The sequence below is a fragment of the Suricata suricatta genome, chromosome 11, assembly GCF_006229205.1.
Source record: "Suricata suricatta isolate VVHF042 chromosome 11, meerkat_22Aug2017_6uvM2_HiC, whole genome shotgun sequence".
In the NCBI taxonomy this organism is placed as follows: domain Eukaryota; kingdom Metazoa; phylum Chordata; class Mammalia; order Carnivora; family Herpestidae; genus Suricata; species Suricata suricatta.
Window position 1 is genome coordinate 58518082 of NC_043710.1, and position 12890 is coordinate 58530971.

The 12890-nt window shown below is 41.2% G+C and overlaps 1 protein-coding gene and 1 pseudogene across 3 annotated transcripts in view; both read right to left on the bottom strand.

Annotated features, from left to right (window-relative positions):
* Window positions 1-12890, bottom strand: part of PAK1 (p21 (RAC1) activated kinase 1) — a 165284-nt gene that overhangs the window by 95680 nt on the left and 56714 nt on the right. For 2 of the 3 annotated variants that reach the window (XM_029957577.1, XM_029957575.1), the window contains exon 1: window positions 776-976. The exons of the other annotated variant lie outside the window; for it this stretch is intronic. The gene's annotated coding sequence lies outside the window, so the exon portion shown is untranslated. Of the gene's footprint in view, window positions 1-775; window positions 977-12890 lie in introns of those variants that run through there. 3 annotated transcript variants of the gene reach the window in all.
* LOC115272799 lies at window positions 8978-9122 on the bottom strand (annotated as a pseudogene).

A 12890-nucleotide genomic window follows, 5' to 3' on the forward strand; every position in this document is an offset into this window, starting at 1 on the left:
AAAAAAATTTTTTTTTAATTTAAATAATCAGCATTCTCAACCTCTGCCTTGTCCATGAACTCTCTGGGTCCTCAGCTGACCGGCAAGATGTCATCCAAAAGGCTAGCTGGAAGACAGGATACAAAGGCCTGCTCTCAAGTTCCCCTGTCTTCCACAGTGTTGAAGGGAACATCTCTGCAGCCCATTCTAGGGTTTAATGAGCTTACTTTTCCAAAAGGCAGTTACAGTCTAGGGAAGCCAGAGTTAGAAAAAGAACATCAAGCTCTTCACTACGAAGATAAGGAAACTGAGGCCCAGAGAGGCCACCAGAACAGGACCAGCCTGCCTAGGTCTCCTCTCTCTCGGTTTTTTTTTTTAATCCACCTCTTAACAGGTCACTTATAATATAATGCCCCTCACAAGCACCTATGAGAAAATCCCCACGATCCAAGCAGGCCAGCAGCTAAGCCAAGGTAGAGGAAAGCATCACCAGAACCACCAAGCAGAAGGGTGTTAGCAAAAGACAACGGCTCCTGAGGCACAGCAGTTCCCCCAAATACCAGCTTCCCCTTCACAACCTCTCCTAGCCAGAGCTGATTCCAGGTGCTGGCCTAGCCCTAGGACGGCTCATCTGAGGGTTCTGCCCTCAATCCTTTCTCTCAACTTGGGGTCCCTTAAGGAAAGAGACCCTTAATCCCACCGGTCTCCGCGGCACCACTCCCCGGAAGCCAGCGGAGACCCCTCCCCCTCCCCAGCAGTGCCCGGCTGGGCGTGCCCCAGGGTGGGCCAGCATTACCTGGTGGGGGGAGCTGGCGCCGGCATCTCTGGCTACAGTTTTTGTCGCAGAGCCGCACCTCTCCCGCCCAGCTAGCGGCACAACGCCCTGGCTCCACCCGCGCCGCTCTACTCTGCTGGGGCCGGGCTCCCAGTAGCTCAGCCGCCCCAGCTCCCGCTCTCGGTTGCAGCAGGCTCCCGCCCTCGCAGGGCGCAGCGAAGGCGCAGCTTCGGGGTTGGTGAAGCAGAAGGGGCGGAGGAAGAAGGGAGGGAAGGAGGCGGGAGGAAACGGCGCTTCTCCCTCCACCCTACCCCGTAGAAGCTCTGAGGGCGGGGAGACTACTAGCTTCCCACCCTCTCAGCTCTCCTCCCCTACATAGTCCCCCTACCTCCTAGCAGGCGATAATTTCTCGGGGGGGGGGGGGGGGGGGGGGGGGGGGGGGGGGGGGGGGGGGCTAGGCTTTCGAGGGCCTGTCAGAGTCCTGGGTGAGCCCCAGAGTCCAGGAAGAGAACCATGCCCGCTCTGTGCCTCAGTTTCTGCAGCTGTACCTGGACTCAAGGGCAATTCAGGTCAAACGCGGTATTTTATCAGATTAGGTCAAACACGGTATTTTACCAGATTAGCCTTCAGGAAAAGAGAAGCACCCACCCCTTTAACCCACCAACAAAGGTGTCAGGTTCTAATTCTAATGCCCTAGAGGAAACTCTAGGTGGGCACTTAGAGCTGCTTCTAAGCAAAGAAAGCTCAGCAGCAGCTACCATTTATTAAGTGCTATTGTGTACCAGGCACTTTACAAAATGTTTTGTCTAGGGGCACCTGGGTGGCTCGGTTAAGCTTCCGACTAGGATCATGATTTCCCAGTCCTTGAGTTCAAGCCTGGCATGGGGCTCTGTGCTGACAGCTCAGAACCTGGAGCCCGCTTCACATTCTGTGTCTCCCTCACTTTCTGCCCCTCCCCAACTCACTCTCTGTTTCTGTCTCAAAAACAAATAAACTTAAAAAAATGTTTTGGCTATCTCACCACAACCTGATGAGGTAGGCACTCTACCAAATCACACATCAAAACTGAGATCCAGGAAGAAGTGGGTTTCATACAATAAGTATTTCTTAAGCACATATTGTTAATCAGGCATTGTAATGAGCCCTGAGCTGAGCAACACATTACAGGACATTCATCAACTCTGGCCCAGATCCCCAAAACCCCACTAGTGTCCCCTCAATCATTTAACATTTTTTAAAATGCCTTCATACATTTCCAACTGCTAAGAGGTAAATACTATGCCACTAACTACCCCCTCTACACCCTGCTCTTGAGACCTATGGCAGGAGTCAGATTATGCAAGGTCTCTTCCAGGTCAGAACCAGGAGTTTGGGTTTTGTTTTAAGTTTTAACAATCAGAAGGCTTTGGATGATTTTAAGCAGAATGGCAAGATCTCATTTGCATCTTTAACAGATCACTGATTGCTGAATGGAGAATAAAAGGGAGGATGATAGAAACATGAAAACAAGTTAGTAGGTTCTTTCAGAACTCCAGACAAGAGAAGATAATAATGATTTAGACTAATATACTGGAAGATGAGCTGAAACAAAACAAGCACATTCTAAGGATACAGCTTGAAGAAGCTGCAGCAGTACTTAGTGAAAGATAGAATGTGATGGGTGAGAGAGGACAGTGACTTCCCCAAGACCACACAGCTGGAAAACGGCGGAGTTGTCCCAACTCTGGCCTGACTCCTAAGCCTATGCTTTATTTCTCTCTGCCATGTTAGTCATCTTTATATCAACTGCCATACCCCTGTCCCTACTGCCTAGCAAAGAGCAGATAACCAGCATTATGCCTGATCAATGATTTAAGTGTGCTAGACAGACACTTTATAGTATTTATCCATTTTCCTTGTCAGATGTCTACACCTCCACTCAATGTGCCCAAACTATTTAACTGCAGAAGGACACAGGGGAAGAATTCCATGAGGACAGAAAGAGCTCTTCTGTTAAGTATCTTCCATCTTTCCCAGACCCTGAGTACACATGCTAGTCCAATTACCAGAAGTCTCAATTTTGGTGGAGGAGATAGGGAATTTCTTGAAGACACTCACATTATAGAGAGAATTGGTCAATAACACTGACTGGGGACCCTACAACACTATGAGAACTCAGGTTCAAAGTAGTTTAGGATGTTCCTTTAATCCCACACCCTTGTTTCAACTTATACAGAATGGATGAAAGCCAGAAACGGTCCTCTGCTTTGGACACAGTTTTTCAAAGTAATGGTGAATAATCATAGAATCTTATCTTACCCAACTTTCCACCCCACGTAGCATCCCCCCTCTTACAAATGGCTTTCTAGGTTCTGCTGAAATACATGTAGAAACAGAGAGCTTGCCTGAAAATAGCACTATTAGACAATGCTTCCTAACATTCATCCAGGTGCCTCTCTGTAAACTTCCAATTCTGCCTCCTAGAAAACATCCTTCAGGCAAATAGTAAAGGCTTTCATATATGTGTTACAGTAATCTATCAAGCCCCTGCACTTTTTCTCTTCTCCAGGATAAACACTCCCAGTTCATTCAATAACTAAGCTCTTGTGTAAGCCACCAGTATAGAAACATCAGTAAACAGGACCAAAACTTTACGGTTTATGGTTTTAATATGATGGTTTTTCAACCCTTCCTTTGCATCAAAATTACCTGGGAAACTTTAAAAATATACACTGAAGGGTGCCTGGGTGGCTCAGTCATTAAGCATCTGACCGGCTCAGGTCATGATCTCACAGTTGGTGAGTTTGAGTCCCACATCAGGTAAGCTCATGCCCGCCCCACTTCCGGTGAGCTTGTGCCCTGCTTAGCTCCAGCCCTGCTTCGGGTAAAAACATTAGTCCCAGATGAGCCCAGCTTTGCGCTCTCTCTTTCTCTTTTCCTTCCTCCCTCCCTCTTTTCCTCACTCTTGCTCTCTCTCTGTCTCTGCCCTTCATGGGATATTCTCTATATTTTCTCTCCCTCTGCCTTTTGCTCACTTGCACCCTCTCTCTCTCTCTTAAAAAAAAAAAGGAGTTTGGTTATGACTTTTCAGATACAACAGCAAAATCACGATCCATAAAAGAAAAAAATTGGTAAACTGAACTTCATTAAAATTTACAACTTCTGCAAAAGATACCATTAAGAAAATGAAAAGACAAGCCATAGACTTGAGAAAATATTGGCAAAACACATATCTAATAAAGAACTTGTATCCAAAATGTACAAAGAACTCTTAAAACTCAACAGCAAGAAAACAACCCAATCAAAAAAAAAAAAAAAAAGGACCAAAAACTTTGAACAGACACCTCACCAAAGAAGATACAGAGAATATGAAGAGACAATCAGCATCATATGTCATTAGGGACAATAAAGAGGTACAACTATATACCTATTAGAATGGCTAAAACCCAAAACACCGATAACACCAAATGTGGGTGAGTATATACAGCAACAAGAGTTCTCATTCGCTGCTGATGGGAATGCAAAATGGTACAGACATTTTGGGAGACAGTTTGGCAGTTCCTTATAAAGCTAAATACAGTACAGGCTTACCACACAATCCAGCAATTACACCCCTAGGTATTTATCCCAGTGTGTTGAAAATTAATGTCCACACAAAACCTTGTCCACAAATATTTATTGCAGCCATATTCTTAAGTCAAAGTTTAGTAGCAACCAAGATATCCTTCAAAAGATAAATGGGTAAGCAAACATCCATACAACGGTGTATTAGGCAACTAGAAAAAAAGAAATGAACTTCCAAACCACAGAAAGACATAGAAAAATCTTTAAGTGAAAAAGTGTCAAGAAAAAAGCTAGCCTCAAAAGCATGGTATTCTTGGAAAATGCAAAACTACAAAAGCAGCAAAAATATCCATGGCTGCCAGGGGATTGGGGTAAGGACTAGCAGGTGGAACACGGGGCACTTTTAACACAGTGAAACTATTCTATATGATACTATATAATGATGGATAGGATACACAACATTATAACTTGTCAAAACTCACAAAACTGTACAGCACAAAGAGTGAACCCTAATATAAACTATGGCCTTTAGTAATAATGGGTCAATATTGGTTTATCAATTGTACCTAACTCACAACATTGCAAGATGTTGATCATTGACAAGGTGCAAGGGGGGAGGGGTAGAAAGAGAGTATATGGGAGATCTTTGTACTCTCTGATCAATTTTTCTGTAAGCCTAAAAACTGCCCTAAAAATAAAACGTATTAAAATAAAATAAAAAGTAAAAGTTTCAAGCAAAATAAAGGACATGTAAGACAAAGCTCATTTTCTTTTTTAGTACATTCATTAGACATAAAATTACTCTGTCAATTTGCTATAAAAATTTCTAAACACTCAATGTTTATGCTTACCTCATTGTAGACTGAGAACAGTTCAGACTCTACTTTGAATAGTGGTGATCTAGGACATCTTCCACATGCATAGTGCTGTTTGCAGGGACCCTCTTACTGCCTGGTACCCTATAGGGAACATGACACTCTAAGTGCAGTCTGTCCCCTTCAAAACATTGTTGGACTACCACCTCTTTTAACTCTACTTACTTCCAATAATTTAGTCTGAACTGCATTAGTTTTTAGCCACTGCAATATCTTTGGCTGACACTGAGCTTAGGCATCCAAAACCACCATTTTTGTAAGAATAGCATCATGCTAGGTCTTCTCTAGCCTGCCCATATGTTGCTATTTCTTTGAGACTTAAAATGTAAAACTTCTCTGTCATCCCCCTTAAATTCCATCTTATTGGCTTCAACCCATCTTTGCAAGCTCACTTGCTTGCTCACACGCTCGCTCACTCTCTGTCTGCCATCTAGAATGGTTTTCCCTTCCAGTCTTTATCACTTGCAAATCTAGTAAGTATGCTATCTCTTCAAAAACTTATCAAACATCTACCATGTGGCCTTGCCTATACTAGGCTTCAGGGATTAAAGACAATTTAGAAATGGCCTATGTCTCCACAATCACCACGAATAGTGGAGGCTGGCATATATAAAATGAAAAAGTCCCACACTAGAAAACTGAATAAACAAAACAAACAGGATAAAGTAGGAAAAACAACAAAACATTATCATAGGATATGAGGCAGGCCCACTAACATTTTCAGAAGAAAAGATCAAATTCAGACATCTTCTATTTTAGATTTCAGTTCTCAAAAACCAGGTCCTGGTTTGGTTATAGAAGGCTGACTAGCTGGCTCACTCCTCATTCAATGGTGGGTGCTACTATAGGAAGCTGGGCTAAACCTAGCTCCCTCTGATAAAACATAGGACTCATGAAAATAAGGCATATTGGTGAAAAGCCAGCATTCTATTTACTACTGAGGGCTAATAATGAGGAAGTTTTATTACTGAGGGCAAATAACCAATCAAACTTATAATCAAGAAAGAAACCGTAAGTTAAAGAAATGAAAAAGCAGAATCAAATGAGGTAGGGGGGACTTTAGAAACAAAACTGTACATTAAAAGAGAGAAATTAAATCTTAGAGATAAAAAAATAATTTGCACAAGTTTACACAAGTTAGCAGTTAATTTGTTTGAGGTGCAATTATTCCTTGCATTTTATATATCCTGTGGTTCACAAAGTAAATAATTTACAAGCTATTCTTCTGAGCCAGGGACCCTGACCAGTAATGTTTTATCCATGTAATCACCTTAGGCCTGACCAGGCCCTTTTAGGTCACTTAGTTGGCGTGTATAGGCATATGAGTTTACAATCCTTGGTAACACTACATAAAGGCTAATGATTGGTTATAATTATCAAATTTTGTTTACTATAAAACTACAGGTTTCAACCTAAGTAATGGCTTCTGTATAGTGATTATATGGCCCATAGGAAAAAAAAGATTGTTTTTATTTGATTATTTTGCAACCACAAGCAATATTAAGAACAATGCATTTACTGACTGAAAATTACAATCTTCCCATATCACCAGTTAAATGTAGGAGTAAGTCAGTCAATAATGATGATTTTGCTTATAAAGTAGTCATCGAACATACTATTCTTTCCTGTAATTAAATGGCAAGGCTAGTTGCCTATTAAGGACCATGAAATGAGGTACAGTATAAAATAAAAAAGTAGGGATGCCTAGGTGGCTCAGTCAGTTAAGTGTCAACTCTTGGTTTCAGCTCAGGTCATGATCTCATGGTGGGTAAGTCTGAGCCCCGTGTTGGGCTCAGCACTGTGTCAGCATGGAGCCTCCTGGGAATTATCCCTCCCTCTCTCTGCCCCTGCCCTACTCATTCTCGCGCACTCTCTAAATAAATAAATAAGTAAATAAATCAACTTTAAAAATTAAAAATAAATAACAACAGCTTATAAAAATACTGCAAGAAAAGAAAGAAGCAATGGAGGAGCCAGCATTTAGGCTGGATATTAAAGAAGCAGAATTTTTATAGATAGAGGTATTGAGATTGGGGATAAAGGTAGAGAATTCCCTTGAGGGAACCACAAAAGCAGACTCAAAGGAGGAAAAAGCATTTACTCTGTTTAGAAAATAGTGAATAGTCTAATCATTCAAGGAAATAGCAAATAATCTCATTATTCATTCACTACTTACTGAATATGTTCTACATGCCAGACACAGTGCTAGTCATAAGGGATACAAACATGAGGACACCTACTTCTTAGAAGCAAAGCATTTTTAAATATAACAGAAGACAAAGCTGTGTCACTGACAGTTGGACTTAACAGGTCCAAAATCTGTTCCTTCTTCAATTGTCTTCCTCTCAGTAAATAGCAATTCAACTCTTTCAGTTACTTAGCCAAAATTTAGATTCATCTTTGACTCCACCTTTTCTATCCTTTCTACATCGAATCCAACACAAACCACAAAGCCACACTGACAACCCGGTCAGTAGAAATGACTGCCATTACTTCTGGTCATTAGATGCTAGAATGGGTAGCTGTGCCACTTCTGGCAGTGTGAGATTTCAACCCCAGTTGAAGAGCCACCAACATCAATCCCACTTCAATGTCAGAGACTCAAACTTGCGAGCCATCAAAGACAAAGTTAGCTCCCCATTACTTTTTCTCTCGGGTCATTAAGTCTTAAATCCAAGCACAGTTTGGGTGAAAGCTAGGTCACTGCTCTAGAAGCAGAGCAATTTGAAAAGCAACTATCTAACATAAGATAACATTTTTATCACTTTTAGGGGATAGCATCTTTGCCCCCAAGAAGACTCATAAATTGGGGAACACAAAATGCTGTACAATAAAAACAAATGATACCTATTCACTTCAGTTAACTGTTACTTATACTTTTCTTCCCATATGTAAATTGTCTTTTAAAAATACAGCCTATCATCATTAATTGTGAGGGAAATGTAGATTGAAATCACAGTGAGATATCACCTCATACCTGTTAGAATGGCTGTTAACAGAAAGACAAAAAATAACAAGTGTTGCTGGGGATGTGGTGAGGAGGAGGGAGCTCTTGTCCATTGCTAGTAGGCATGTAAATTGGTACAGCCACTATGGGAAACAATATGAATATTCTTCAAAAAACTGAAAATATGGGCACCTGGGTGGCTTAGTTGGTTAAGTATCCGACTTCAGCTCAGGTCATGATCTCATGGTCCATGGGTTCAGGTCCTGTGTCGGGCTCTGTGCTGATAGCCCAGACCCTGGAGCCTGCTTCAGATTCTGTGTCTCCCTCTTTCTCTGCTCCTCCCCCACTCATGCTTGCTCGTTCACTTGCTCGCTCGCTTGCTCGCTCTCTCTCAAAAATAAATGAAACATTTAAAAAAAATTTTAATGTTTATTTATTTTTGAAAAAGACAGAGTGAGTGGCAGAGGGGCAGAGAGAGGGAGACACAGAATCTGAAGCTGGCTCCAGCTCTGAGCTGTCAGCACAGAGCCTGATGTGGGGCTCAACCCACAGACCATGAGATCATGATCTGAACTGAAGTCAGACACCTACCTAACTGAGCCAGATACCCCTGTAAATAAAACATTTTTTAAAAAATTAAAAACAACTCTGAAAATAGAACTACTATATAGTCTAGCAATTCCACTTCTGGTATTTATTCAAAAAAAGTAAAACATGAATTTGAAAAGGCATATGCATGATGAAGCACTATTTATAATAGCCAAGATATGAAAACAATCTAAGTAATGATTGATGGGTAAATGGTTAAAGAAAATGTGATCTATACATATAACAGAATACTATTCAACCATAAAAAAAAAGAAATCTTACCATTTGCAACAACATGGATAGACCTCAAGGTAATTATGCTAAGTGAAACGTTAGACAGAGAAAGACAAATATGTATGATCTCACTTATATGTGGAATCTACACTTGATCTTAGCCAAAAGGCCAAGAAGCAATATATAGAATCAAAAAAAAAATGTTCATGAATAAACACATAGAACAGGTGGGTGAGGGAGGGGATTGGTGAAACAGGTAAGGGGGTCAAAAGGCACAAACCTCCAGCTATAAAATAAGTAAGTCCTAGGGATATAATGTACATGGTGATTATAGTTAATAATACTGTATTACAGATTTGAAAGTTGCTGAGAGTAAATATTAAAAGTCCTCATCACAAGAAAAAAAAAAGAAAAATGTAACTATCGTGACAGATGTTCACTAGACTTACTGTGGTGAACATTTCACAATGTATACAAATATTCTTCTAATTGGAACAGCTTTCTCTCTCATTATCCTCCTTTGTTTCCTGGCAAACTTTTAATCTTTAGGTGTTAGCCTCTCCAAACTTGCCATCTCTGCTGCAGTCCTGTCCAAAGGCCTAAGTAGGTCTTTCTCCTTTAGGATCTTACAGCACCTTATGAAAATTTACCACAGGTGTCTTATATTTCCAGCCAGAATATAAGTCCCTTTAGTTAGAGAATGTTTCATTCATTTCTGTTTCCTCAGGACCCAATCAAAGCCTCACACATACAGAACTCTTTACAATCTACTGAATCAAAACAAATCTAAAAAATAAAAATATCACATATCTTTTGGCCCAGTCACACAATTGCTCTCTGTCTTAATCTGCTCACATTTAGACTCCAGGATAGATTCTTGGGTTTTGTTGTTGTTGTTTTTAATATTTATTTAATCGAGAGAGAGAGAGAGAGAGAGAGAGAGAGAGAGAGAGAGAGAGAGAGAGAGAGAGACAAAGCAGGAGTGGGGAAGGGGCAGGGAGAGAGGGAGACACAGAATCTGAAGCAGGCTACAGGCTCTGAGTTGTCGGCGCAGAGTCCAACGCAGGCCTTGAACCCACCAACTATGAGATCATGACCTGAGCCAAAGTCAGATGCTTAACCAACTGAGCCACCCAGGCATCCTGGATACATGCTTGTTAAATATAGCTCTTAAGTATTTAAAACTGCAGCAACACAAGTAGCTTTTTAAAAAAGATTAAAGATTATTATAAATAAATTCTTTACAAACCCAAAAACAGTTTGAAGGTCCACTGTGTCACGAAAGCAAGACATTTTAATAGGCATATCCCCATTTTAAGAACCCAGAGACTCAAAACACTTTAGACACAGATTTTTAAAAAACTTTTTTAATGTTCATTTATTTTTGAAAGAGACAGAGCATGAACAGGGGAGAGGCAGAGTGAGAGAGGGACACAGAATACGAAGCAGGCTCCAGACTCTGAGCTGTCAACACAGAGCCTGATGCGTGGCCCAAACCCACAAGACATGAGATCATGACCTGAGCCTAAGTCAGACACTTAGCTGACTGAGCCACCTAGATTTTTTTTAATGAGCTCGCAATCTTTCTTGCCACTAAAATCTTTCTTCGCACATTAATTAAGCTTAGACTCCTGCTGTGGTGTTCCACTACGTCAGTAAGGTATGAGAAAAAGAAGTACTTCAGTCTCTAACATTCATGCAGTTCATTACAATAAAGCACAGTCATACTCATTATCCAATTTAATTCTTACATAAAATCCTGTGAGATTGCTCCTCACAAGCAAAGCCCAGTCCCAAAGCTATCTCTCCTGGACCACTAGCACTACCAATGCCAGTCCCATCCCCCCACCCCACACACACACATTTGCTATAGCTCTTCTCACTTACACAGATTATCTGTTCTCCACAGTGAAGTGTGAGCAGCTTAAGGGAAGGGCATACCTATAACACAATGTACAGCACAGAAGTGCTTGGCAACTGCCGAATGAACAAGTCAAAATGAGTTACGCAGAAGAGTTAGCATACTTACTTTAAAATAGAAACTGAGATGATATTCCCAAATTCTCCTAGCAAAGACATTCATTAATCAGGGTGTTCTTGACTTCAGTTCAGGACAATCTTTACCACAATGCTCTCTCCTAGAACTGGTCAGTGTACAAAGTAGTCCTAAACTAAGACTCTCAAGTCCTGGTCTTTGGACAAGCCACTTCTCCGAGCATCAGTCTCCCTGTTTTTCAAGTGAGGACAATCACATTATCTTTCCCTCTCTGAACATACTTTGAAGATTACATAATAAGATGGGAAAGTGGCTTGAGATGTGTGAAATGATACACTACGCCGAAGATAATACTTAGGGCAATGACTCCCACTGTTAGAGACAAAGTCAACATCAGAGTCTGCCCTAGAAGAACCACATTTACCCTGGCTTTATTATCATCATTTTACAGATGAGAAAAATAAGGCACAGAGAACTTATACTTGCCAAAGACTACAAACTTAGTAGACACTAGAGCTGGAATTAGAAATCAGGTCTGTCACATCCTAAAGAGCTTTTCATGCTGCTTCCCCAACATTATAGAACTAAAGTGTTATTCCTCTTTAATTTCAACTACCAGTAGGCAGATGGGACAATGCTAATCTTGAGTAAAGAGCATTCCATTGTAGGGGTACCTGGGTGACTTTGTTGGATAAGCATCTGACTTCAGCGTAGGTCATGATCTCACAGTTCGTGAGTTCGAGTCCCACATCGGGTTCTGTGCTGACCTCTCAGAGCCTGGATCCTGCTTTGGATTTTGTGTCTCCCTCTCTCTCTGCCCATCCCCTGCTCATGCTCTGTCTCGCTCTCAAAAATGAATAAACATTAAAAAAATTTTTCTTTTTAAAGAGCATTCCATTGTTTCTCAGGCCAAATCAAACTAAGAGTTAGCCTTTTAGGTAAGTACAAGTACCTTGTGATAAGCTTGACCGAAATCCCTCTGGTGCCCTGCCTCAGTAAGATGAGCTAAAAACAGGACACGGATGTCAGAAAATGTTTTTTACCTCAATTTTGAAATTATTTTAATGACTAAAAATCTGACAGGAAAGGTCAAAGTGAGCAATCGTTTTGTTTTGTTTTACCATTCATGGTTTTGATTATGAAACATGGGAAAAAAACCTAGGCTTTGAAAGGGGTTCAAATTTAGAAAAGAGAAGTCTGGGGATGTCTGGGTGGCTCAGTTGGTTCAGTGCCTGACTCTTCCTTGGGTCATGATCCCAGGGTCATGGGATGAAGTCCTACATTGGGCTCCATGCTGAGGGTGCCACCTGCTTAAGATTCTCTCTCCCTCTGCTTCTCTCCCCTGCTCACTCTCTTTCTCTCTCTAAAGTTAAACAAACAAATAAATAAAATAAGGGGGGGAAAAAGCCTGAACAAAGGACAAAGGCCCAGAGGAGAGAATAACTAGAACAAGAGAAGACAAGAAGTGACGACAGTTAGAAGTGGGGTTGGCAGTGAGACCTATGAAAATACAATCCCCTATCTTTTTCTTCCTCCCTAGACACCCACATATCCTGCAAGAAATCTAACCAGTGATGTTTCTTTTCTTCCTTCCCGCACCCGAACAGTACAGATTAGTAAGTCACTGAGAAAGTTTAAAACCTTCCTTTGCTGACACTTCAGCCTAAATGCCTCTCCATAGACAAACTAAACGATAGACAGGCTGTTAGAAGACACATGTTGTCATTACACTGTCCTATCATACAGTTCGGGGAAGGCTTTTTTGGTAGAGTCGTGGAGCTGCCATTATTTGTAGTTATAGATACCCATATATATGTAGCCAAAGTCTTTTACTTGGGATGAGAGTGTAGAGAATTTTTTTTAAGGATATATTTGGAATTCACAAAAAAAGGAGAGCAGTATGAATACTTAATTTTCTCAGAAAGAGCTCTGTCATGGGGCAGGCATCTGACC